This window comes from Malus sylvestris, chromosome 7, assembly GCF_916048215.2.
Source record: "Malus sylvestris chromosome 7, drMalSylv7.2, whole genome shotgun sequence".
In the NCBI taxonomy this organism is placed as follows: Eukaryota; Viridiplantae; Streptophyta; class Magnoliopsida; order Rosales; family Rosaceae; genus Malus; species Malus sylvestris.
This window is the reverse complement of record NC_062266.1, coordinates 17,777,287-17,805,036: the sequence shown is the minus strand read 5'-3', so window position 1 is coordinate 17,805,036 and position 27,750 is coordinate 17,777,287. Positions and strand designations below refer to the sequence as shown.

The 27,750-nt window shown below is 39.9% G+C and overlaps 1 long non-coding RNA gene across 1 annotated transcript in view; it reads right to left on the bottom strand.

Moving 5' to 3' along the window:
* The window catches only part of LOC126628916 (uncharacterized), a 52,059-nt gene extending 38,951 nt beyond the window's left edge, over window positions 1–13,108 (bottom strand). Inside the window, exon 1 of the long non-coding RNA XR_007625627.1 lies at window positions 13,010–13,108. This is a non-coding gene — a long non-coding RNA (uncharacterized LOC126628916). The remainder of the gene's footprint in view (window positions 1–13,009) is intronic.
* Window positions 13,109–27,750: the final 14,642 nt, after the last annotated feature.

Genomic DNA, 27,750 nt, shown 5'->3' with positions numbered 1-27,750 from the left:
TATAGCTAAATATCATTCTCATAGCAAGTGGATGAATCGGAGAGTACCAAGATGGAGGTTTCTGATTTTAAGAGGCTATTACCCCTATGGAAGATTAGAATCTTAGACATAAACTAGTTTTAATTAAATTTTAGGACAATGGGGCAGAATTCCACATATTGGCCAAACCCCCCCTCTTGTTTTTTGTTTAAGTTTGAACAATTTCCCTTTATGTTTGGATTATTTGTTGGTGATTTGTTTTTGGATATTAAGTTTTTTTAATTACCATCTTTGAATACTTAAATTATTTTGAATGGATATTTGTTATTAGAACTTTTATGCATGTGATCAATTCAAATTAATTTTATTTCTAGGTATGACTAATGGGAAAGTTAGTTGTTTGGCAGTTAGTGCAACCATGCACACCGTTTTGCCTGAACGCATCTATTTCACTAACTTCATACCTAAGAATGCACATTTGACAAGATACGGTAAGGCACATATAATGTTGTCCAATGGTATAATCTTGACCATTGCTGAGACACTTTATTCTCCACGTTCCGGAAGAACGTTGTTGTGTTTCAAGGACATTAGAGATAATAATTATCACACTGACACCTATGTAGAAAATGGAGTTGAATTTATGTGCATCACTTCCTACGAATATGGCCAGAAGCATATTCTAGAGAAGATAGAGCATATCCTGAGTTGTCTATATACTACGACTATACATCCTATAGAAAGCCACTATATGGCTGACCTTACCTTTGGGACCGCGCACGAAATTACACTTTGGCATGATCGTTTAGGACACCTTGGACGAACAGCGATGCGCCGTATCTTTAAATCATCCCACGAGTATCCACTAACCTAAAGTTTAGGTTTGATTCAAGGAATCGCAAGTTAAACATGCTCTATGGGAAAGCTTATTATTAAGCCTTCTTATGACAAGATTCGTTCGAACCATCCTACTTTTCTACAATGGATTCAGGGGACAGTTGTGGACCGATTCACCCTCAATGCGGACCATTTTAATATGTTATGGTTTTGGTTGACGCTTCCACACGTTGGTTACATGTGTGCTTGCTGTCCACAAAGAACGTTGCATTTTCCAAACTGTTAGCTCAGGTTATCAAGCTCATGGCTCACCACCCTGATTATCCAATCAAATCTATTTGATTGGATAATGCTAGAGAATTCGCATATAAAGTTTTTTATGACTATTGCATGTCAGTTGGGGTTGAAATTGAACATCCAGTATCACATGTTCATACCCAAAACGATATAACAGAGGCATTTATTAAATGCTTACAAATGATTGCTCGATCGTTGGTCATACGTACCAAGCTCCTGATCGCTGCTTGGGGTCATGCAATATTGCTCGCAGCCATGTTAGTCCACTTGAAGCCTATTGCGATCCAACTAAATAGCACCCTTCAGTTGGTTATCGATACAAACCCGACATATCACATCTGCACATTTTTGGTTGTGTAATCTATATGCCAATTTCGCTGCCTTTACATACAAAAGTTGGGCCTCAGCGAAGGATGAGAGTCTATATCGGATACGATTATCCTTTAATCATTCATTACTTAGAACCGTTGACAGGCGATATGTTTATCATTTGTTTTACGGATTGTCACTTCTATGAGATAGTCTTCCTACCGTTAAGGGGAGATAAGAACGTCAACGTTCTTGGAGAACGACACGAATTATCGTGGATGACTCCCACTTTGTCTCATTTAGATCCGCGTACCATTCAGTTTGATACTGAGGTGCATCGTATATTAGATCTTCAAAGCGTAGCTCAGAGCATGTCAGATGCTTTCACCAATCTAGTGTGAGTAACAAGATCACATAGTCTAGCTACAAATGTGCCTGCAAAGATGGATGTACCAAATGTATGACGGACTTCCCCTTTGAGGCCTAGGACGCCACTTTGGTCGATCTATGTACATTAGCGACTAACCAATCATTTGCCCCTACACAAAAGCACGACATACCACTTGGTTTAAAGGATTCACACCCTCGGAAGAGGAGACCCACGACATAGGCTCCTTCTGAGCCTACCGTGAATTCGACTATCGCATACTCATTCTATCCAACTCATGAGGAAATTCTAGATATGGAAGCGTCCTTGAAGAGACGAATCCACCTCCCGATAATCATGAGATTTCGGTCCACTATGCTAGGTTGGATGATGTTTGGTGTAGAAATGAGGTGAACATCGACGATGCATTAGCATATGCAGTAGCTACTAAGATCATGTTGAGCGATGACATTGAACCTTGTTCCGTTGACGAATGTCGATGTAGAACTAATTGGTCAAACTGGAAACAAGCAATCCAAGTTGAACTTGATTCGATTGCGAAACGTAAGGTATTTGGACTTGTAGCTCCTACTCCTCCATATGTGAAGCTCGTTAGCTATAAGTGGGTTTTCGTTTGGAAGTGTAATGAGAAGAACGAAATTGTGCGTTATAAAGCTCGTCTTGTTATGCAAGGCTTTTCACAATGCTCCAAGATTGAGTACGATGAAACTTATTCACCCTTTATAGATGTGATTACTTTTTGCTACCTTATCAGTATGGTACTTTTCGAAAAACTGAATATGGATGTAGTAACTGCGTATCTTTATAGGGATATTGATACGAAAATTTATATGAAAGTTCCCTAAAGACTTACATTGATTGGATCAATGCAACACTCTTAATTTGGCTGAGGCATTCACTTTACGGTTTGAAGCAATTCAAAAGAATGTGGTATAACCGTTTAAGTAAGTATTTGACTAGTCAGGGATATGTAAACAATGAACTATGCCCTTGCGTGTTCATTAAGAAGTCACATTTCAGTTTTGTGATTGTTGTAGTTTATATCTACGACATGAACCTCATCAGAACTCTTGAAGAGTTCGAGAGAATTGCCACGCACCTTAAGTCAAAATTTGAGATAAAAAATCTAGGAAAGACTCGATACTGTCTCAGTCTCGAGATAAAGCATCGTTCAGATGGAATCTTAGTACATCAATCGAACCACAGTCAGAAAGTGTTACGCCTCTTTAACAAAGATAAAGCGAAGCCTTCGAGTACTTCTATGATCGTTCAATTGCTAAAAGCAAAAAGAGATCCCTTCCGTCCGAATGAGTATAATGAAGAGATTTTGGAGCCTAAAGTTCCTTATCTAAGTGCAATAGGCGCTTTATTGTACTTAGCTCAATGCACCAGACCTGACATCTCATTTGATGTTAACCTTTTAGCAAGATACAGTAATGCACCAACACGTAGACACTGGATTGGTGTTAAAGATATCTTCCATTCCCTCAAGGGTACTACGGACTTGGGTTTGTTCTATTCTTACAGATCCTCGCGTGATGCCGCACCCCCTTATCTTGAGTTGATTCTCGCCTTGTTGGTTATGCCGACACAGGATACTTATCTGATCTGCACAAGGCGCATTCTCAAACGGGTTATGTCTTTACCGTTGAAGGCACTGAATCTCTTGGAAGTCAACTAAATGGACTTTAGTTGCCACTTCGTCCATGCTGAAATTCTCACCTTACATGAAGCAACTTGGGAATGCTTCTGGCTGAGAGCAGTTGTGGGCCATATTCGAAGCTCTTGCGATTTGTATCCTGTCATTGACGTCCTGACAATGATCTATGAAGACAACGCAGCATGCATAGAACAAATCAAGAAGGGTTACATGATTACATCGAATGAGACAACATCGAAGGAGACAACACCAAACACATTGCGCCGAAATTCTTCTTCTCACATCAACAACAAGAGCATCAGAAGATTAAAGTCACCCAAATCCGTTCACAAGACAATCTGGCGGACATTTTCACTAAATCACTACCGAAGGCGATGTTTCATAAGCTTGTTCAAGGAATTGGTACGCGTAAACTTTTTGAGTTGTAACATTGTTAGTTCTCTTTGGAATTATGTCGAACTCAGGGAGAGTATCCTGAAGTATATTTACTTGATCTTAATGTACTCTTTTTCCCTACGATTAGGAGCATTTTTCTCTTTTGGTTTTTGCAACCTAATGAGGTTTTGACAAAGCACCCACCTTAGGTTGATCATATCCCTGATGATGTCCTTTAGACGTTTCATTTGACTTTGCATTCCTCACGCATTTTTCCTAGACTATGGGTTTTTGTCCTTACTTGGGTTTTACCATAGCCGTTGGGTTTTTTATGAGACTTAGTTCCTTATGCAAGTTCCTACTTTACTTTGAGACTAATGTGTTTCCAAAATTAGCGCCGACGAGTTGACTTTCTCAACTCTACATGATACTGAATTTACTTGAGTATTTACACACTCAAGGGAAAGTGTATAAACTTCTTATTTAAGTGACTATGTAAATCCTAGATTAGATTTAATACTTTTATTATTCCCTAAGACTTGTATTTCTTGGAGGAGAAGAATTATTCTCTCTCTTATTACTATAAATAAAGGCACTGTGTAGGGGAAATAACACATCCTCTACACAACCTTACAAACACATCTCTCTATTCTCTTTCTGTGCCGGTGGCCCCTATCTCTCCCTATTAGATAAAATAAGCCACAACATGTAACATCATGTTAATTGAGTTTTAAAAAGACGAAACATGTAACATCTTTTAATTGAGCCAAATAAAAAAGTATTACTAGTGAGTACCTAAGTATTATTTTAAAAATAAAATATGCTTCTCATATCAGATGTCAATAATAATAAATTATTCTCTTGTAATTCAATATTATGAAATTGGATCCTCTTCTACGCAAAGGCTCGGGATCCTCCTGACCCAATAACACGGACAGTTAGATTTTAATCCAACTATTACAAATAGGAAACCTCTCTAAAAGTTATAATAATTGTAGCCGTTGAATTCTAACGATATGTATTAGTAGGTCGGGAGGATCACAAGCTTTTACTCATGAGAGGAACCAATTCCCAATATTATATTGTTCAACGTAGACCGACTGCTACTCGACTACTAGTCCACTGTCAACTAATCAAATTCCACCTCCATTAAAAGCATGTTGGTAAAATTAATATCTGTCATTTTCTTTCTTTTTGGGGCCTGAAATTATATTAAATTATACACACTAGTTAATTATTAATTATTAATATTCCAAATGGGAAACAGACAACTCCAATATTATTAGTATTATTTTTCGTGAGTTCCTCCGCACAGCTGTCCATCACATGCCTGCTTGCTTCAAGTTCAAGTTCAAGGCTTCAATAAGAAATTTTTTTTATTATGATCGGAACATAAGAGTACATCAGGTGTTTTTAATGTTAAGAAATTTTATATTTTAAATTATTAATTTTTTAACACACATATCTTACAATTTGTATAATAACACGTGATGTACCATCCCGTATACTGGTCATACTGAAAAATCTATCTTTAACAGAAAATCCATACCCAGGTAACCAAGAGACCAACGTAAATGATAATTAGCACACCCTTACTATATTTCATATTGTGCAAAGCAAAAACTTAAACTTTTATTTTATAAAGAAATGATACATACACAAAACGGCTCTTTTACTTAGAAATAAAATGTTCAAAATGTTCATATAAATCCTTGCTCCCATCATCGTAGTTATAATTCAAAAATGCTTATAAATTTCTTCAGTTGTGTGAAAATTAACTTAACACACAAATTAAACCATATTAAGATAGTTGTAGTATATGAAAATAGGAATCGTTCTAGACCGGAGATTAACTATGGCTGCTAATCTACACAAATATGACTCAAAAACACAAATTGGACAGATTCTAACTAACTTGACTCAACAAAGTAATGGGGATTGGGTTTTTGACGAATTTAAAATAAAACTAAACAGAATTAAAGACTCTAAATACTTTGGACAAAATTGGTGAATTAAATGGGTGAATGGCTAGTTAGAGGATCCTTCTCCACACATGAACATATGCAACATAAATTGATTTCCAGTATTGTTTCTTTAAACCATGAACGACAATGCCCCAAATTAATCGTGAATGCACTAATTAACTCTCAGATTTCCCTAAATTCATTGAATTGAATGGACTACGCATCGCAACCAAATTATTCTCATCAAGTTCCCTATATGAACAACATGATAGAGATACATTCAAAGATCGTTAAGTTCCATGGAAATCATAAGCATTGACAAGGCAATTATAACTATGAACTGCATGATACTCTTGCCTAGGAATTACTTAACACAATCGTGACTAGCGACTTTTACTACTCATGAATATAAGTTCATAACGATTATGTGGAATTCCCCTATATCCTAGCACCAAATTCATGCATGCAAACTAAGTGTGCACCCTTAATCAACATACAAGAACAAGTTCTCAATAAATCAGATAAGCAATCCACATTCACAATTTATGAAACAATAACTGGAGGAAATCAATTCATATAAAACTATGTCCATGGCTTCGAATTCACCTCTAACTAAAAAGAAATTAGTTCCACATGTTCATAACAATTGAAAAACGAATTAAATTAAACATGGAAACAAACGAAGGAAGAAAGAACTCTAAAATTCCCCAATGGATGCAGGTTGGTTGCGGCACAACTCCTCCTTCTCCTATGGAAAGCCACGATAGGTCTCTCCTCTTCTCCCAAGGCTGCGGCACAATTTAAGTCCTGTGATGTAGAATGAAATATGGTGTGGTGGGTAATGGATGGATGCGGCTGAATGTGTATGTGAATGAATGAAGGGGTGGTCGACGAAATTGTGGCTGAAAACACATATTTATAGCCTAGGGTTTTGACAAATTTTGATGGGAAAAGGCTTAGGATTTTCGGCAAAGGCTTGGGCCTCAATCCAAGGGGAAAAGAACTAGGATTTGTGCAAATTTTAGGGTTTCTAGAAGGGTTTAGGGCACCACTTTTGTAGGAAATTCTAGAAACACTGTTATGTGGCTGATTTCTATAAGAACAAGGCCTAAAAACATGCAACACCAATGTAGGAACAGATAAGGCCTTCTAGAAAGGTTTGTAGGTGATTTAAATCAGAAACTCCCTCTTGCAGCAAGAATTATGTTAGGAAAAGATTAGGATAGTATAGGATAAGATAAGGTTTGTTTGGATAAGATAAGGTTGGATAAGGTTTTGGATAATATCTCCTTCTTTTGAGCTGATTCCTTATCTTCTTTGTCTTGAATTTAATTTCTTCATCTCCTTATTAGATTCCTAGCCTTTTGATTAAAAAAACGTCCATCTACCTTGGCCCATACATGTGCTATCCATTTAGTGCCCAAAATTGCTCCAAAATGCACTTTCCTGCCAACTTTGTCATTTGGACCTATAAATACACGAAAATAGTTTAAAACACTATAATAAACACAAACAAACTATGAAAACACAAGAAAACAAGCTAACTAAGTCGCATAAATATGCTCCTATCATTCAGCTTGAATTGAATTAAAAGCACGGAATGTATTTGCACCATCACTATTCAAATACAGAATTTTCTATACTAGCACCATGAATAGCGCATAACTAGCGATGGGCAAATACCCATTGGTTATGGGTAACTACGGTTACCTGCCCATTTAAATTAAACGGTTACGGTTATGGGTAACCGTTTAGATAAATAAATGGTTATGGGTATAACCGTTTACCCGCGAAATTTAAATGGGCGGTTATGGGTATTAACCACGGTTATAAACGGATAACCGTTTACCCATTTATTTTATATATGTAAAACTAACACAAACCATATTCTAGATCCAATAATACTTAGCACCCAATAAATTAGCAAGGAAGTCATCGGCCTTTCTCTCAATAACATTACTACAGGAATGATGATTCTCATCATCAAGGAATTGGCCAAATTAATTTAAATTCCTTGCGGGTAACCGTGAAATTGACAGAAATGCTTTGACAGAAATGTCTTCTAAACAATTTTTGTAACCCAATAATACTTAGCAAATATTATATTTACCTTCATTGGTAACAGTTAAAAATATCGTCCGTAAACTATTATTTCAATTATTGGAATGGTATAAGGACTTAAAAAATTAAAATATGGAAATGTATGATGAATGTACCACCTATAAAGGTGTTTAATTGTCAAAAAAAAAAAAATTATGACAATTTTTTTTTAATTTTCAAGTTGTTCAAAAAACATGTAGACGGGTGAAAAAGGGTAATGGTAAAAAAAAGAAGATAAATGGATTAAAAATGATACATAACCATTGCCCATCCCTACGCATAACAGAGTAGTGCCCCACGCCCCAGCAACTCCCATCAAATGAAAGGGTTCATTGTCCAATTATGAACAGAAAAATGATAAATCGAAACATAGTTGCTACACCAAAACTAACGCAAAAGTTTAATTATGACCGTTATTTTTGTTGTACTTATTCAATTTGATGGTTAAAAATTAAAAAATATTGTTTGAAAAGCTAAAAAGAGCTTCTTCTCAAAAAAGCTAAAAAGAGTCACTTTCTTATATTAACCGCGCCATATAAAACCTCAAGTAATTGTTGCCTTCCACCCCCATTTTTATCAAATATTAATAAAAGGGGAGAGAAAATCTATGACCAAGGAATAATTTCCCATTTTTATTAATTTATTAGTACTACTAGATTTAATTGGTTTAATAATATGCAAAATTAAAATTAGAATGGAGGGGATCAGGATCCTCTGCACGATTTTCTTTTTCGGTAACGCCTCTGCATAATTTTTTTGGTGCAGGACTGTACATAACTTTTAATACAATCCAAGGGTCATTGCAAGGTCGCGTATTTAATGAATCAGTTTTATATTTTTTTTATTCAAAAATAAAATACTTACTACAAGTTATTGTTGTGGGATATTTTATCTGACAAAATTAAAGGAGGTCGGCGGTAAGGAGAAGAGAGAAAGAGATGTGTTTGTAGAATTGTAGGGGAATATGTGTGTTGTTATCCCTCATACATTGTGCATTTATTTATATTAGTAAATGAGAGAAGATATTCCTTCATCCCCAAGGAGTAAAAGATACAATAGGAAATGATAACTAGAATCAAATCTAATTTAGGATTTACACAATCACACTTAAACTAAGAATGTTTACAACACTCCCCCTTGAGTGTGTAAATTCTTAAGGTAGATTTAGCATCATACAGAAGTTGAGGAAGTTGAATCATTGACACTGATTCTAAGGAACAACGTTTATTCTCAATAAGGTAGGAACTTGCATAAGTAGTAAGTCTCACTAAAAAACCCTAAGGCTATAGTAAAAACCCGAGTAGGGACATAGTCTAAGGAAAAATGCGTAAGAAATGCAAAGTCAAAAGAAACATCTAAATGATGTCATCAAGGATATGACCAGCCTAAGGTGGGTGCCTTATTAAAACCTAGTTAGGTAACAAAAACCCAGTGGGAAAAATGCTCCTAATCGTAAGGAAAAAGAGTACATTAAGATCAAACAAGTATCTTCATGATACTCCCCCTAAGTTTGACATAATTCCAAAGAGAAATAGCAAAGTTACAACTCAGAAAGTTTATGCATACCAATTCCATGAACAAGTTTCTAAAATGTCATCTTCGGCAGTGATTTGGTGAAGAGGTCGGCCAGATTGTCTTGTGAACGGATTTGCATGACTTCAATCTTTTGATGCTCTTATTGTTGATGTGGAAAGAAAAACTTCGGCGTAATGTGCTTGGTGTTGTCTCCTTTGATGTAACCATTCTTAAGCTGTTTGATGCAAGCTGCGTTGTCTTCAAAAATTGTCATCGGGACACTAACGGCGGGATAAAGATCACAGGAGGTTCGAATAAGGCCCATTACTACTCTCAACCAAAAGGATTCCCAAGTTGCTTCATGTAAGGTGAGAATTTCAGCATGGTTAGACGAAGTGGCAACTAAGGTCTATTTAGTTGACCTCCAAGAGATTGTTGTGCCTCTAACGGTAACGACATAACCTGTTTGAGAATGCATTTTGTGCAGATCAGATAAGTATCTTGTGTCGGCATAACTAACAAGGCGAAAATCAACTCAAGGACCATAGGATGCGGCATCACTCGAGGATTCATAGGGATAGAACAAGCCCAAATCCGTAGTACCCTTAAGGTAACGAAAAATGTTTTTCATGCCAGTCAGTGTCTACATGTAGGTGCATTATTGTATCTTGCCAAATGATTAACAGCGAATGAGATGCCGGGTCTAGTGCATTGAGCTAAGTACAATAAAGCAACTATCGCACTTAGATAAGGAACTTCAGGCTCCAAAATATCTTCATCATCCTCATTCGGATGGAAGGGATCTCATTTTGCATCTAATGATCAAACGACCATAAGAGTACTCGAAGGCTTCACCTTATCTTCATTAAAACGATGCAACACCCTAGGATTTCATCCGAACAATGCTCTATCTCGAGACCAAGACAGTATCGACTCTTACCTACATCTTTTATCTCAAATTCTGACTTCAGGTGCGCGGCAGTTCTTTCTTCAGGAGTTTTGATGAGATTCATGTCATTGACATATACTGCAACAATTGCAAATCCGGAATGTGACTTCTTAATGAACACACAAGGGCACAGTTCGTTGTTCACATATCCTTGACTAGTCAAATACTCACTCAAACGGTTATACCACGTTCTTCCGGATTGTTTCAAACCATAGAGTGAACGTCTCAGCCGAATTGAGAGCGTGTTCCAAGATTTGGAAATATTTCAACCAGTCAATGTAAGTCATTCGGGAACTTTCATAAAAAATTCTGTATCAAGATCCCCATAAAGATACTCGGTTACTACGTCTATCAGCTGTATATCCATTTTTTGGAAACTACCAAACTGATAAGGTAGCGAAAAGTAATCACATCCATAACGGGTGAATAAGTTTCGTCATAATCAATCCCGGGGCGTTTTGAGAAGCCTTGTGCAACAAGATGAGCTATGTAACACACAATTTCGTTCTTTTCATTAAGTTTTCGAACGAAAACCCACCTGTAGCCAACGAGCGTCACATGTGGAGCAGTAGGAGTTGCAGGTCCAAACACCTTACGTTTCGTAAGCAAATCGAGTTCGACTTGGATTGCTTGTTTCCAGTTTGACTAATCAGTTCTACGTTGACATTCATCAACAAAACGCGGTTCAATGTTATCGCTCAACATGATTTCAGTAGCTACTGCAAATGCTAATGCATTGTCGACAATCATCTCATTTCTACGCCACACATCATTTAAGCTAGCATAATAGATAGAAATCTCACGATTCTCAGGAGGAGGATTCGTCTCTTCAATGACGCTTCCATAATCTAGAATTCCTCATGAGTTGGATATAATGAGTAAGCAATAATTGAATTCACGGTAGGCTCTTCAAGACCTTGTGTTGTGGTTTTCCTCTTTCGGGGGTGTGAATCCTTTGAACCAAGAGGTCTGCCACACTTTTGTGTAGGGGCAGATGATTGGCTAGCCGCTAATGTATATGGATCACCAAAATTGGCGTTCCAGGCTTCTAGGAGGGAAGTCCGTCATACATTTGGTACATTCATCTTTGCAGACGTATTCATAGCTGGAATATGTAATCTTGTCAAGCACGCTAGATCGATGAAAGCATCTGGCATGGTCTGAGCTATGCTCTGAAGATCTAATATGGGCTACACTTCAGTTTTAGACTGAGTGGTGTAGGGATCTAAATGAGACAAAGTGGGAGTAGTCCACGATAATTTGCATCGTTCTTCAGGAACGTTGACATTTTTATCTTCCCCTAACGACGGGAAGACTGTCTCATAGAAATGACAATCTGCGAAACGAGAGGTAAATAGATCACCTGTCAAAGTTTCTAAGTAACGAATAATCGAAGGAGAATCATATCCGACATAGATTCCCATCCTTTGCTGAGACCCCATTTTTGCACGTAAGGGCGGCGAGATTGGCACATATACCACACAACAAAAAATGTGCATATGTGATATGTCAGGTTCGTATCCGGTAACCAAATGAAGGGCACTAAATGGTTGTGTCGCAACAGGCCTCAGGTGGACCAACTTTGTTGCGTGCAATATTGCATGGCCTCAAGCAACAATCGGGAGCTTGGTACGTATGACCAATGATCGAGCAATCATTTGTAAGCGCTTAATGAAAGCCTCTGCCAGGCCGTTCTAGGTGTGAACATAGGGTACAAAATGTTCAACTTCAACCCCAACCGACATGCAATAGTCATCAAAAGTTTTAGATGTGAATTCTCTAGCATTATCCAATTGAATAGATTTAATCGGATAATCAGGGTGGTGAGCCCTAAGCTTGATAACCTGAGCTAATAGTTTCGAGAATGCAGCGTTTCTTATAGACAACAAGCACACGTGTGACCAACGTGTGGAAGCGTAAACCAAAACCATAAAGTATCTAAATGGTCCGCATGGAGGGTGAATCAGTCCACAAATGTCCCCCTAAATCTGTTGTAGAAAAATGGAAGGATTCGAACGAATCTTGTCATAAGAAGGCTTAGTAATAAGCTTTTTCATTAAACATGTTTGGCATATGATTCCTTGGCTCGAACCTAAACTTCAGGTTAGTGGATGCCCATGTGAAGATTTGAGGATACAGCGCATCGTTATTAGTCCAAGATGTCCCAAACGATCATGCCAAAGTGTAATAGTAGGGCCGACCACATAGTGGCATTGAATATGGTCGTAATATACAAACAACTTAAGGTACGCTTAATCTTCTCTAGAATACGCTTCTGGTCATATTTGTAAGAAGTTATGCATAGAAATTCAACTCCGTTTTCTACATGGGTTTTGTTTGTACCATACTTGACCAATCCCGAAACTATTGAGCACCGGTCAACGTTATACTGTCAAGGACCCAAAAGAGTTTCCCTCAAACCAGGAGGCCAATCACAGCGCGACACATGTCGACATTAGAAGCCAATCATAGCGCGACACGTGTTAACATCAGAAGCCAATCACAACACAAAACGTGTCAATGTCAGAATGAAACTAGAAACTCTCTTCTATAAATAAAGATCATTCTCCCACAATATTTTCGAATGTCATTTGTACTAATTCATTCACTTGTACTCACTAAAGGAGAGCTTGAACCTATGTACTTGTGTAAACCCTTCACAATTAATGAGAACTCCTCTACTCGGTGGACGTAGCCAATTTGGGTGAACCACGTACATCTTGTGTTTGCTTCCCTATCTTTATCCATTTACATACTTATCCATACTAGTGACCGGAGCAATTTAGCGAAGGTCACAAACTTAACACTTTCTGTTGTACCAAAGTCCTCACTAATTTGTGCATCAACATTTGGCGCCGCCTGTGGGAACGACACTTGTTCTCACTCTCTTCAGCTTTGTTAAGCTGGTTTCCACCATTCGTACACTCTCTTTTAACTAGGCATCCCTCTCCAACATGGGGAGCGAAGGAAGCCACATCACACAGAATGACACTCATTTTGCGCCTAGTGCGAAGCAACGAAAGAATGAAGGAAAGAGGGTTACTCTTCAAGCTAAAGTCGATGAGCTAGAATCTCAAAACAACAAGATAGCAATGAAGAATGAGGTCATTCAGAAGCAGTATGAGAAGCTCTTTGAGATGCTCCATGAAACTAGGCATACTCAAACACGCGAACTCGTTACCCCTGTGGACATCAACCATCATCTGGATGCCTCCCAACAAGGAGGGTCACATTCCTTCGACATGGGTATCCATGATGAGGAGCGAGCTAATCATCAAAACATTGATCAACATGAGACTTCTCTCAACCCAGCTTCTTCAACCCGAAGCAAGAGAAGTGGAGGAAGACACCTCCTTGCAGAATGGTTGGAAGGATCAAAAGACGTTTATCGTGACTGCTGAGACTTCCTAAAGCAACGTCGAGAGAATCCCCTCCACATAAGCTCGAAGATCAATGACCCAAGGGTTTCTGAAAAACTCGGTCCCCTCCCATGTCCCAGGCCGGCTACCAATTTGGGGAAGGAGCAACAAGTCCTAGAGAAACACGAAGGTATAGGGGACTCAGAGATGTTTCGACAGATATACCTTGAAAGTTAGTACGGCGAGTCCAGGGAAAAATCACATGCTCTTGATCAAACCTTCCTACTTCCAAGAGGAGATGGAGATTTACGAAAGAAAGCTCCAGTGGTACATGACTCCACTCAGGACCCTCTTGTCCTACAGCTTCTTAAGGAAGTAAACAAGTTGAAGGCCGAACGACAAGATGAGATACCTGATTGGAACTAACCTAGGCCTGACCCTCTTACAAGAAAGATCCTCGACACCTTCCTCCAAGCAAAGACAAAGCAGAAGCTTGGCTTGCAACTCTATACTGGAAATGAGGACTCGATTGAACACTTTAACCTCTTTTAGTGTACCATGGCATACCGGATGCACACCAACGAAGAGCGACTTCTCTTCCCCTCCACCCTCTCTGGCGGAGCTCTAAACTGGTATTGCCATCTTCCACCTGAGACGGTAGACTTATTTGAGGAATTGAGGAAACTGTTTGTTTCTCAACACATTTTCCAGATCGATCACTTGCATTCTGCTAATGACTTGTACATTATTCGCAAGAAGCCGGACGAGTCACTACGAGAGAATGCCGGTCGCTTCAGCCATGAGTATTCTCACTACGCTGAGGTAGATGACAAGACCGCCTTTAAGGCCTTCACGGCAGGCCTATATGATTGTTTCTTCAAGTATATGATCAATGCCAACACTTGGAAGACTTACTCTGAGGTGATGGCACAGGCTTACAACCATGCCTCTGCCGAGGCAAGGACATATCAAAGGAAACCCCCCACCGCCACCACTTATCAGCAAGTAGGGAGTGAAAGCCAGATCCAACCAAATGAGAAGACCTCGACCTTCCAAACAGCAGCGGTGCCTCCCCTTGCCTTACTTAATACTTTGCCAAGTCAACAAACATATCAATCTCAAGGCAAAATGAAAGATTTCCATCCTCACCAGTCTCATTTTAGTAAAAGGAGTAAGGGTATCACCACAATAATCCCCGACCCCAGGCAGTCAACACAGTGGGTCAAGCACGTGTCAAGACAGCTCCTACCCCGAGGTATGAGGCATACACACCTTTGAACGCCACATGCGTGTCCATTTACCCCAACATAGCACACCTGATATCGAAGCCAAAGCAGAGGCACCCGAATTACAAGTCCATGAAGAACACGGGCACGTTTTGTTGCTACCACGAGTATAACGGCCATGACGGCGAAAAGTGTATCACCATTCGCGATCATATTGAAGCTTTGGCACGTGAAGGAAAAATTGAACAATTCCTCCTTCACCCTCCAAGGGGTAATCGTAACCAACGCCAGGTGAATGTGATATATTCCATAAGTGGTGGCACACCTATATCTAAATCTTCCAACAAGGCCATGAAAATTAGTGAACGAGCTTTAAGGTCTGGCCACCAAATGTTTCACGTGGAAGACATCAGGGGAGGCAAGCATCAAAAGCCTAATTGGGATCCAATATGTTTCTACCATAAGGAAGAAAAAGGTATCATCTACCCTCACAACGACCTATTAATCGTGAAAGCTCACATAGCCAACTTTGAAGTACGACGAATCCTGGTAGACACGGGGGCTTCAGTCAATATCATGTTTGCCGAAGCTTTCAGGGTACTTAATGTAGCTGGACACTTGCTCGATCGCTCGATTTCCCCTCTGATAAGCTTCTCCGATGATATCGTGCAACCTTTGGGGAGCATACACTTACCTTTCACCATTGGTACAGGCCTTTACACAGCTACCATTACCACTAACTTCCTGGTGGTTGATTGCCCAACGGCAAACAATGTCATCTTGGGTCGCACAGGCATCAATGGTCTCAAGGCCATGGTATCCACACATATGTTGTTGATGAAATTTCCAACCCCTTATGGCAATGGTTACATCAGAGGAGATCAACTTAGTTCACGATCATGTTACAACACTTCGGTCAAGCAACAGCACCTGCCTGTGCCCAAGGATACCCTTTCTATACATGACCAAGTCATAAAGACCAGCCCAGACGAAGCCAACTTGGATCTTCAAAGTGGCAACAGTTAACCCTACGATCCTCGAGATGACTCTTTCACCCAGCAAGCACAACCCGCTGAAGAGTTGGAGAAGGTCTCTATCTCAAAAGATTATCCAGATTGCATGGTGAAGATTGGCACCACCTTGTCACCATCCATTCGGTTGGCATTGATCTCTTTTTTGCAAGAGAACATAGAGATCTTCTCCTGGTCATACGAGGACATGTTAGGCATCTCTCCCGATATCATCTGTCATCGCTTAAGTATTAACCCCAAGACCAAGCTAGTGAGACAGAAGCGAATATCCTATGACGCTGAACGGTACGAGGCAATGAAGGCAGAAGTTGAAAAACTCAAAGGCATAGGCTTCGTCCGCGAAATCAATTATCCAACGTGGGTAGCAAATGTTGTCCTTGTTAAAAAGAATCCGACCAAGGAAAGTCTTCTGCTCCAAAATGTCTTGTGGAGAATGTGTGTCGATTACACCGACCTAAACAAAGGATGCCCGAATGATAGCTTTCCTCTTCTTCTCATAGATAGACTTATAGACTCTACAACAGGGTGTGAACTCCTAAGCTTCATGGATGCTTACTCAGGATACAACCAAATCCTCATGAACCCTCCGGACCAAGAACACACAACTTTCACTACTGACAGGGGACTATATTGCTATAAAGTCATGCCCTTCGGCCTAAAGAATGCAGGAGCGACTTATCAGAGACTGGTCAATTAAATGTTCGCCGAAAAGATTGGGAAGAGCATAGAAGTTTACGTTGATGATATGCTAGTCAATAGCAAACATGCTGACCAACACATCACCAACTTATCTAAAATTTTCACCATTCTAAAGAGGTATCGAATGAGGTTGAACCCCAACAAATGTGCCCTTGGCGTAGGCTCTGGCAAATTCTTAGGCTTCATGATAAACCAATGAGACATTGAGGCTAATCCCGAGAAGATCAAAGCAATCCTCGACAGGAAGGAACTGGTAACTTCAAAAGACATCCAAAGCCTTACTGGCAAGGTGGCAGCCTTAACTAAGTTCATCTATAAGGCCACAGACAGATGTGCTCATTTCTTCAAAGCACTTAAGGGAAGTAAGAAGTACATTACATGGACTGATGAATGTGCTGAGGCATTCAAGAACCTTAAAGACTACATGAGTAAAGCCCCTTTGCTCTCCAAACCTGAGGTTGGTGACACTCTCATTATCTATCTGTCAGTATCAGCTTCAGCAGTAAGTTCCATTCTCATTCGAAAGAATGGTAATGTCGAACGACCTGTCTACTATGCTAGTAAGGCCTTATAAGATGTGGAGACACGATACTCCAACATTGAGAAATTACCTCTTACTTCCAAGCACACTTCATCATCGTGCTTACCAATCATCATCTTCGACAGATACTTCAAAGTCCTGACACTTCCGGGCGAATGGTCAAATGGGCGATAGAATTGGGTGAGTTTGACATCTCCTACCAACCAAAGCCAGCTCAAAAGGGCCAAGCAGTGGCAGACTTCATCGTCGACTTCACATATCCTGTTGACATTGTTTTTAAACCTAAAGAAGTGGTTTCATTACCCTCGGAAGCTCAGAAAACAGAACCAACAGCCCCAGCATGGAGCCTATATGTTCATGGCTCGTCCAACCAACAGGGTTGTGGAGCAGGACTAATCCTTACGACCCCTGACAAAGTGGCAATGGAGTATGTTTCTCATTTCAAATTCAAGGTGTCGAACAATGAGGCCAAATATGAAGCCCTTCTAACAGGCTTACGTTTGGCCAAACACCTTGGGGTTAAACGAATTGATATCTTCAGTGACTCCCAATTGGTGGTTAACTAAGTCACCAACAACTTTGACGCTAAGGATAGCTCCATGGCAGCATATCTGGCACAAACACAATTATTGCTCAAGCACTTCCACTACCAGATCACCCAAATTCCTCGAGCGGCAAACAGTCATACAGATGCTTTGGCTCGCCTTGCCTCAGCAGTGGAAGACAAGATTGGGAGAAAAATTCAGAACGAATTGTTGGCAGCACCAAGCACCATGGCCGCGGAAGTGCGCAACTTACAACAGGCGGATAGTTGGATTACCCCGATTTATAGATTCCTTACTCATGGCACCCTTCCAAATGACAAAGTCCAAGCTAAGCAAATTCGATACAAGGCTACCCGTTACTTGATCATTAATGACTAACTCCACAAGCGGGGTTTTAACCTACCATACCTAAGATGCCTTACACCCGCAGAGGCGGAAACTGTCATTCGGGAAATACATGAAGGAGTCGGTGGAGATCATGCTGGATCTCAATCCCTAGCACACAAGGCTTTTAGCCAAGGATATTACTGGCCAACACTCCACCAAGATGCCATCAGAATATCCCGCTCATGTGATAAGTGTCAACGCTATGCAACTATTCTTCACTCCCCTCCCCGAGCCGCTCACTCCTATGATCAGCCCTTGGCCCTTCGCCCAATAGGGACTTGATTTGATCGGCCCAATGCCTACAGGGAAGGGCAAGGTTCGCTATGCAATCGTTGCAGTTGACTACTTCACAAAGTGGGCCGAAGTAGAACCCTTAGCAACCATTATTAAGGCAAAAATAAAAGACTTTGTATGGAATAACATCCTTTGCAGATTCGGCATTCCTAATGCGATAGTCACTGACAACAGGCGACAGTTCGACAACAATAAGTTCAGGATGTTCTGCTCTAAGTTCAACATCAACTTATGTTTTGCCTCCCCAGCTCATCCCCATTCTAATGGACAAGTTGAAGTTATCAACAAAATAATCAAGCGAACTTTGAAAACCAGCTTGGACAAGGCTAAAGGTTGTTGGCCAGAATTTGTACCCCAAGTTCTTTGGTCATACCGCACTTCGTATCAGACATCAACAGGAGAAACCCCATTCTCACTTGACTTTGGTACAGAAGCAGTTGTCCCAGTTGAGCTTGAGCAAGCAACGTTCCGAGTCCAGAACTACGTGCAAAGCGAAAATGACAAACAACTTACCCTCAACTTAGATCTAGTCGAGGAACACAGAAACCAGGCTCACTTGAGGAATGTCGCCTACAAGCAGCGCATCTCCAACTACTATGACTCAAGGGTCAAACCTCGTTCTTTCAAAGTGGGGGACTGGGTATCGAAGAAAAGATTACTCCATGACAGACTCCCGAGTGAATGAACACTTAGTCCAAACTAGGATGGACCATTTGAAGTTGTTGGCATCAGTCGCCCTAGCTCTTACAAGCTTATAAGCTCCGATGGTAAGACCTTTGGCCATCCATGGAAAGATGATCACTTAAAGAACTATTACAAGTAAACTCACATTGTACAAGTGTTAAGCTTCAGCCGTTCAGCATCCTATGTAATGAAGACTATTTGGCATAAATTCAATAAAGAGGTGATTTAGACAACTCGGTCCAAATTCTTTTACGTTCCTAGCAATGAAACACTCGGTTCAAAGCTTCAACATGAATGCTTCCAACATGAAACAAAGTCTAAGTATATATCAACAAGACTATACAAATAAACGAGCAGCTTCACAGTATATTCGTTCAATCATACATTCCAACACATTCATACATAAGTCAACTGTGCTTTGAAAGGGTTCAACATACTTTGTGTCATTCGACACTTGCTACAATATGCCTAGACACCTTGCCCTTATTCTCACCAACCAGGTGATGAAATATGAAGAAGGAACTCATCTTCATACCACCAACCAGGTGATGAAATGTACAACCCGTACTCTCATTCATGCCACTAACCAGGTGATGAAATGTACAACCCGTACTTTAATATCATTTGGCAACTTGCCACTCATGCCACCAACCAGGTGAAGAATGAACCCATCTTCATGCCATCAACCAAGTGATGAAATGTACAACCCGTACTCTCCTTCATGCCACCAACCAGGTGATGAAATGTACAACCCGTACTCTAATATCATTTGGCAAGTTGCCATTCATGCCACCAACCAGGGGAAGAATGAACTCATCCTCGTGCCACCAACCAGGTGATAAAATGTGATGAAAGGTGATGAAGGAACTCACATTCGTACCACTAACCAAGTGATGAAAACAACTCACCATTCATTCCACCTACCAGAAGACAAGTGGTACAACTTGTACATATGAACTCCTAGCATTCACAAATAATAAAAAACCCTCAAGCTTGACAACTCAACTAGGGGAGCACTTATGCCCAACAAGAGTTATAATCACCAACAAAGTCTTATTGCAAGCCAACAACAACTTCAGTGCATGGCATATGAAGATCAAGCTATTTAGCCCTCTTGCATCTGCTTCAAACATTTCCCCTCTGTAACAATGCAAACACTACAACTCGTAAAAAGCTTCACACACTTTTGATCAAGACAGTGTGAAGCAAAACCAATTTATAGTGCCAACAAAAGCTTCATTAAAGGAGTTCAACCAAAATTCTCAAAAGCTTCACACACTCTTGATCAAGACAGCGTGAAGCAAAACCAATTTATGGTGCCAACAAGAGCTTCATCAATAGAGGGCAACCACAATTCTCAAAAGCTTCACACACTCTTGATCAAGACAATGTGAAGCAAAACCAATTTATGGTGCCAACAAGAGCTTCATCAAAGGAGTTCAACCACAATTCTCAAAAGCTTCACACACTCTTGATCAAGACAGTGTGAAGCAAAACCAATTTATGGTGCTAACAAAAGCTTGATCAATAGAGGGCAACCACAATTCTCAAAAGCTTCACACACTCTTGATCAAGACAGTGTGAAGCAAAACCAATTTATGGTGCCAACAAAAGCTTCATCAAAGGAGTTCAACCACAATTCTCAAAAGTCACACACTCTTGATTAAGACAGTGTGAAGCAAAATCAATTTATTGTGCCAACAAGAGCTTCATCAATGGAGGCCAACCACAATTCTCAAAAGCTTTACACACTTTTGATCAAGACAGTGTGAAGCAAAACCAATTTATGGTGCCAACAAAAGCTTCCTCAAAGGAGTTCAACCACAATTCTCAAAAGCTTTACACATTCTTGATCAAGACAGTATGAAGCAAAACCAATTTATGGTGCCAACAAAAGCTTCATCAATGGAGGGCAACTACAATTCTCAAACTTTCGAAGCAAATTCAAGACTGTTCGAAGCAAATTCAATTTATATGGTTCATCCAAACCTTCGACTACTACAAAGTATGGCTTGCATCACAATTTCTTGCTCAACAGTGTGGAAGCAAAATTTGTATATGTTGTCTCTCCCACATTTTCAAATTTCTAGTTTCCCAAAAAAAAAATAAGGAAATTTAACAAAGCTTCATCAATGGAGGACAACTACAAAATCTCAAAAGCTTCACACTATCTTGATCAAGATAGTGTGAAGCAAAATCAATTCATGGTACCCAACAAAAGCTTCAACTCCAAAGCTTCACCAACAAAAGCTTCATCAATGGAGGACAACTACAAATTCTCAAAAGCTTCACACTATCTTGATCAAGATAGTGTGAAGCAAAATCAATTCATGGTACCCAACAAAAGTTTCAACTCCAAAGCTTCACCTACAAAGCTTCAACTCCAAAGCTTCACCTACAAAGCTTCAACTCCAAAGCTTCACCTACAGAAGCTTCAACATAAAAGCTTCACCCACAAAAGCTTCAACACAAAAGCTTCACCCACAAAACCTTCACCCACAAAACCTTCACCTACAAAAGTTTGACCTATAAAAGCTTAACCTACAAAAGCTTGACCTACAAAAGCTTTACCCACAAAAGCTTGACCCACAAAAGCTTGACCCATAAAAGCTTCACCTACAAAAGCTTCACCCACAAAAGCTTCACCCATAAAAGCTTCACCCACAAAAGCTTCACCTACAAAAGCTTCACCCACAAAAGCTTCACCCACCACAAAAGCTTCACCGACAAAGCTTCAACACAAAAGCTTCACCTACAAAAGCTTCACACTATCTTGATCAAGATAGTGTGAAGCAAAATCAATTCATGGTGCCCAACAAAGCTTCAACCTCAAAGCTTCACCCACAAAACCTTCACCTACAAAAGCTTGACCCACAAAAGCTTGACCCACAAAAGCTTGACATACAAAAGCTTCACCCACAAAAGCTTCACCCATAAAAGCTTGACCCACAAAAGCTTGACCTACAAAAGCTTGACCCACAAAAGCTTGACCCACAAAAGCTTCACCCACAAAAGCTTCACCGACAAAGCTTCAACACAAAAGCTTCACTTACAAAAGCACACTATCTTGATCAAGATAGTGTGAAGCAAAATCAATTCATGGTGCCCAACAAAGCTTCAACCTCAAAGCTTCACCTACAAAGCTTCAACACCAAAGCTTCACCTACAAAGCTTTAAAAAAATATATATATATATATATATTCGGAAATTCAAAAATTCAAAAATTCAAAAATTTGATAATTCGAAAATTCGAAAAGAAAAAAATTGCCTAGGCCTCATCTTCTTTAGGCCTAACAACTTTCATAGCAAATATATATGAAGGAGGATTTTTGGGCTACCACTTAGAAAGGAAATGCCTCATTCGTCAACTCCCTCGACCAGAAACTTGGGGGACACCTACCATATGCTACTGCACCTTGATACTCAGAAGTCTCACAACCACTCAATGACTTGAATTTTTCAAGTCTCCAACCGAGAAGTTTTCCTCACTCAGGAAATTAAGGGAGCACTATCTCAACATACATGCTTCACTCTCAAAGGTTCAACATACAAGCTTCAACAAAAAAAAAAATTCAAAGAACTTAGTGAAGAAGGCCTTGGTGTATTTAACACAATACGTTGAAATGAAACAAAGCTTATTTATTGATATCTCCGATAAGTTACAAATATGTATATATACATGAATCAAAATAAACAAACAAGAGGGAGCCTTTACAAAGGTTGCTCATGAGAAGTCTCAGCAGTCGGCAAAGCCCCAGAAAGAGTAGGCACCAGAGGGTAATCATTCGGAGCCTCAGTAATGGGCAGAACCCCAGAAGGAGGAGGCACCGAAAGTTGATCATTCGGAGCTTCATTACGCGGTACAGCCCCAGAAGACGAAGGCAATAAATGCCTTTGGAACAAACCCACAAACCTCTAATGATCAAGCAAAATCTGACCATCAGATTCCTGCAGCTGGTCAAGCTTCCTCTTCATGTTTGTAGCATAGTCATATGTGAGAATGTGCAACTGTTTATTCTCATGCTTGAGCCCTCTGATCTTCTGTTTGAGACTTGTCACTTCAGCCGCCAATGATTCAACTTGGCGGGTTCGAGCAAATAGGCGTTGGGCCATATTAGAAACAGAACCTGCACACTGAACACTGAAAGCCAGAGAATCCTTAACAGCCAACTCATCAGACCGTTTGGAAAGTAGTCTGTTATCTTTGGGAGTGAGAAGGTTTCTGGCCACCACCGCAGCGGTCATATCATTCTTCATCACAGAGTCCCCAACGGTAAGAGAACCAGTAGGGGATAAGAAGGATGGGAGCCATATGTTGTCTTGAGAAGCCATGGCTGCCTCTTCACCAAAGTTCAAGTCAAAACGACGGTCGGATGGGCCAGACATTCTAAAAAATGATGAAACAGAAACGAGGTGCAATAAATCTCTGAAGTAAAGGGAAAATTCCTACAAGCAATAACTCTTTGAATGTACTTCTTGCACACAATTGGTGACCTTATAAAAGAAAAGGCAACATGGTCGTTGGTTCAAAAATCGAAGAGGCACCACTTTCCACACACAACATCAACTCCTCGGGTACCACAGATAACTTTGCCAAAGATCTCTGACAAAGTTTAGACACATAAATTTTGAAGGTCCAGCTACCCTATTATTACCCACAAGGGTAAAGGAACAGCACCACTGCTTGATAACTAGAAAGTCCCAATGTGTGTCAACCTCCGTGCTCCGTGGCAAGGCAGATTGGCAAAAATGCCCAACCTTTACTCACATTTGAGAAAACGCTCCTAACAAGATTGCTTGCTCAAAAATTGAAGAGGCATTGCCCTCCGAATCTCGAGAGCCAGACTCCCAACAAGATTACTTTCTCAAAAATCAAATAGACATTGCTCTCCGAATCTCAAGAGTCAGACTTCCAACAACATTGCTTTCTCAAAAATCGAAAAGGCACCGCTCTCCGAATCTCAAGAGCCAGACTCCCCACAGGATTACGTGCTCAAAAATCGAAGAGGCACCGCCCTCCGAATCTCGAGACCCAGACTCCCAACAGTATTACTTTCTCAAAAATCGAAGAGACACTGCTCTCCGAATCTCTAGAGCCAGACTCCTAACAAGATTGCTTTCTCAAAAATCGAAGAGGCATAGTTCTCTGAATCTTGAGAGCCAGATCCCCGACATGATTGCTTATTCGAAAACCGAAGAGGCATCCCTCTTCGAACTTTGAGAGCCAGATTGCTTTGGATAAAGCATGTCTGCAATCTTCACACGCAACATCAGCTTTCCAGATACCACATACCACATACCACTTTTTCAAAGTGCTCTGACAAAGTTAAAACACGTGAAGCTTGTAGCTCCTACTACATTGCTACGACCAAGAAGGGTAAAAGAATAGCATTACTACTTATTGTTAGGGAAACTCTTATATATGTCGACCTCCATCCTCCACGGACAGGCAAACCTACAAATAAAAAAAATGCTCAACTTTTCTTCACATCCAAGAGGGCACTCTCAACAGAGTCTCTCAAAATACTCAGCTTCTTTTCCTCCCGATAATACCTCTGTAAACAAGTCATACCAGAGGAAGAGTATCTCATATCATCAGGGTTAAAAGCAAGAGTATCCCATATCATGCTTTTTCCCTGTCTTTTCCTTTGGCCTTGTTCTTACCTACAAGACAAAGAGAAAGACAGCAATCAGTCAGCACTTGGAATCAAGCTTCCAGTCAGGAACTGACTGCCTGGAACCCCTTGCCCGATTACTTACCTGGCATTGCTCTCGAGTACTCATCTTCAACATCTTATGCTTCTAGATAAGATACCACATCTGCCTGAGGAACAGATAGGGCAAGTGAGAATGATACAAGGAAGCATGTGGAGACAAGCGTAACAGAACACGTGCCGATACTTTGTCAAAAGAAAAAGTATCCCATATCATCAGGGTCGAATGTACTCTAGATTTGATGGACTTGTTTTGACCCTCAAATTCTTGAGTCGGCCTTATACTCTGGAGGAAACCAGAAAACCCTTCAGCCAAGTTCAAGAATAAGCCTGTGGAAAGTTACTTCTTCAAAAGCAAAAGTATCTCATATCATCTCATCTCCATTTGCTTCTCCTTATCCTTGGTGCTATTTACGACACAAGGAGAAGGAGAACAATCAACCGGAAGCCGAAGTCGAACCTCCAATCCAGGTTGCTTGCTTGGAAGTCTGATTGCTTACTTTGCCTGTTACCTCATTCGGAAAATCTCCTAGCTCGGCGACTTGAGGGACTCCTACTATAGGGTTTGTATAGCACTTGACCAAGCCTGAAACTACAAGTAAGCTTCAAGTGAAATTGATACATTACCTTGTGCATCTTCATCAGTTAAAGATACCACCCCTAGATGGAGGAAAAGTACTTCCAGAGAAGATGCCACATCTACATATGAGACAGATAAGGCAAGTGAAAATGATACCACACTTCAGTACTTAGAAGTTTCGTGAGTACTCAATGGCTTGGATCTTGCAAGTCCCCAACCGAGAAGCTTCCCTCACTCGGGAACTTAGGGGAGCACTGTTTGTACCATACTTGACCAATCCCGAAACTACTGAGCACCGGTCAACGTTATACTGTCAAATACCCAGAAGAGTTTCCCTCCAACCAGGAGGCCAATCATAGCGCGACACGTGTCGACATCAGAAACCAATCATAGCGCGACACGTGTTAACATCAGAAGCAAATCACAACACGACACGTGTCAATATCAGAATGAAACTAGAAACTCTCTTCTATAAATAGAGATCATTCTCTCACAATATTTCCGAATGTCATTTGTACTAAATCATTCACTTGTACTCACTAAAGGAGAGCTTGAATCTATGTACTTGTGTAAACCCTTCACAATTAATGAGAACTCCTCTACTCCGTGGACGTAGCCAATATGGGTGAACCACGTACATCTTGTGTTTGCTTCCCTATCTTTATCCATTTACATACTTATCTATACTAGTGACCGGAGCAATTTAGCGAAGGTCACAAACTTAACACTTTCTGTTGTACCAAAGTCCTCACTGATTTTGTGCATCAACAGGTTTCAGTGTGGTAATTGTTATCTCTAATGTCCTTGAAACTCAACAACGTTTTTCCGGAACGTGGAGAATAGAGTGCCTCAGAAATGGTCAAGATTGTACAATTTGACAACATTATATGGGCCTTACCGCATCCTTCTATCAGGTTGGATGGGCCTGAGAGGGTTGTCAGAGATGCAGTCTTAGGTATGAAGTTAGTGAAATAGATGCGTTCACGCAAAATTGTGTGTGTGGTTGCACTATCTGCCAGACAACTAACTTTCCCACTAGTCATACCTAGAATGAAAAATTAATTTTGAATCTGTCACATGCATAAAAGTTCATAAAAAAAATATCAATTCAAAATAATTTCATTTATTCAAGGATGGTAATTAATTAAAACTTAATATCCAAAAAACAAATCACCAACAAATAATCTAAACATAAAGGAAAATTGTTCAAAAATTAACCAAAAAACAAGGGGGTTCGGCCACTAGATGGAATTCGGCCCCAATTGTCTTATTTCAACTAAAAAATAAGTCTATGTCTAAGCTTATAATCTTCCATAGGGGTGATATCCTCATGAAAGTCAGAAACCTCCATCTTTGTAGTCTTTGGTTCGTCCACTTGCATGAAGTTTGATTCAAACTTCTTACGACAAGAATGATATTCATCTACAACCTTCTTGGGAGCTCGGCAAACATGGGACCAATGGTCCCTTGAACCACAGCGATAACACATATCTGCGTCCATGGTTTCAGACGCTTTGCCCTTATTCTTGAAGTTCGGGGCCTTGGGAGCGAGGTGATGCGAAATATATAAGCACACAAATTTAACCCTCTTTTTGACAATTGTAGTATAGATGTAAGTAGGGATCGTTCTAAACCGGGGATTAGGAGGGATTGCTAAATCACTTGAAAACTAATTTAAAAACATAAAAACAAAGTTAAAAATGTAAACAAAAGATTTTAAAACAAGAAAGTAAAAGGGGGATTTGAGTTTGGTGAAGTTGAAAGTAAAAACGAATAAACTAAAAACTTAAATAGATTTTAAACAAATTTGGGTTGAATGGATAATGGAAGGCTAGCTAAGGGGTTCTTCTCCACACATGTCTTGCTTGCATACAAAATGATTTCCAATTGCATTTCAATAACTTATTAATTCTCAACGCCCCAAATTAACCGTGAATTGCACTAATTAACCCTCAGTTTTTCCACAAGTTATTGGGTTGGATGATTGCATACGACAACCCAAAACATTCCCTACAAGTTCCCTACATGAATTGCATAATAGAGATACAAGCAAGAATCATTAAGTTCTATGAAAAACATAAGCATTGACGAGGCACTCGTTACTATGATTTGCATGAAACTTATGCCAAGGATTTACTTAACACGATCGTGACTAGCGACTTTTACTACTCATGAATATAAGTTCATAACGATTAGGTGAAATTCCCTTATACTCTAGCATCATATTTATGCATGCAAACTAAGTATGCATCCCTAATCAACATACATAAACATGTTATCAATCAAATAGATAAGTAAATCGAATTCATAACTTATG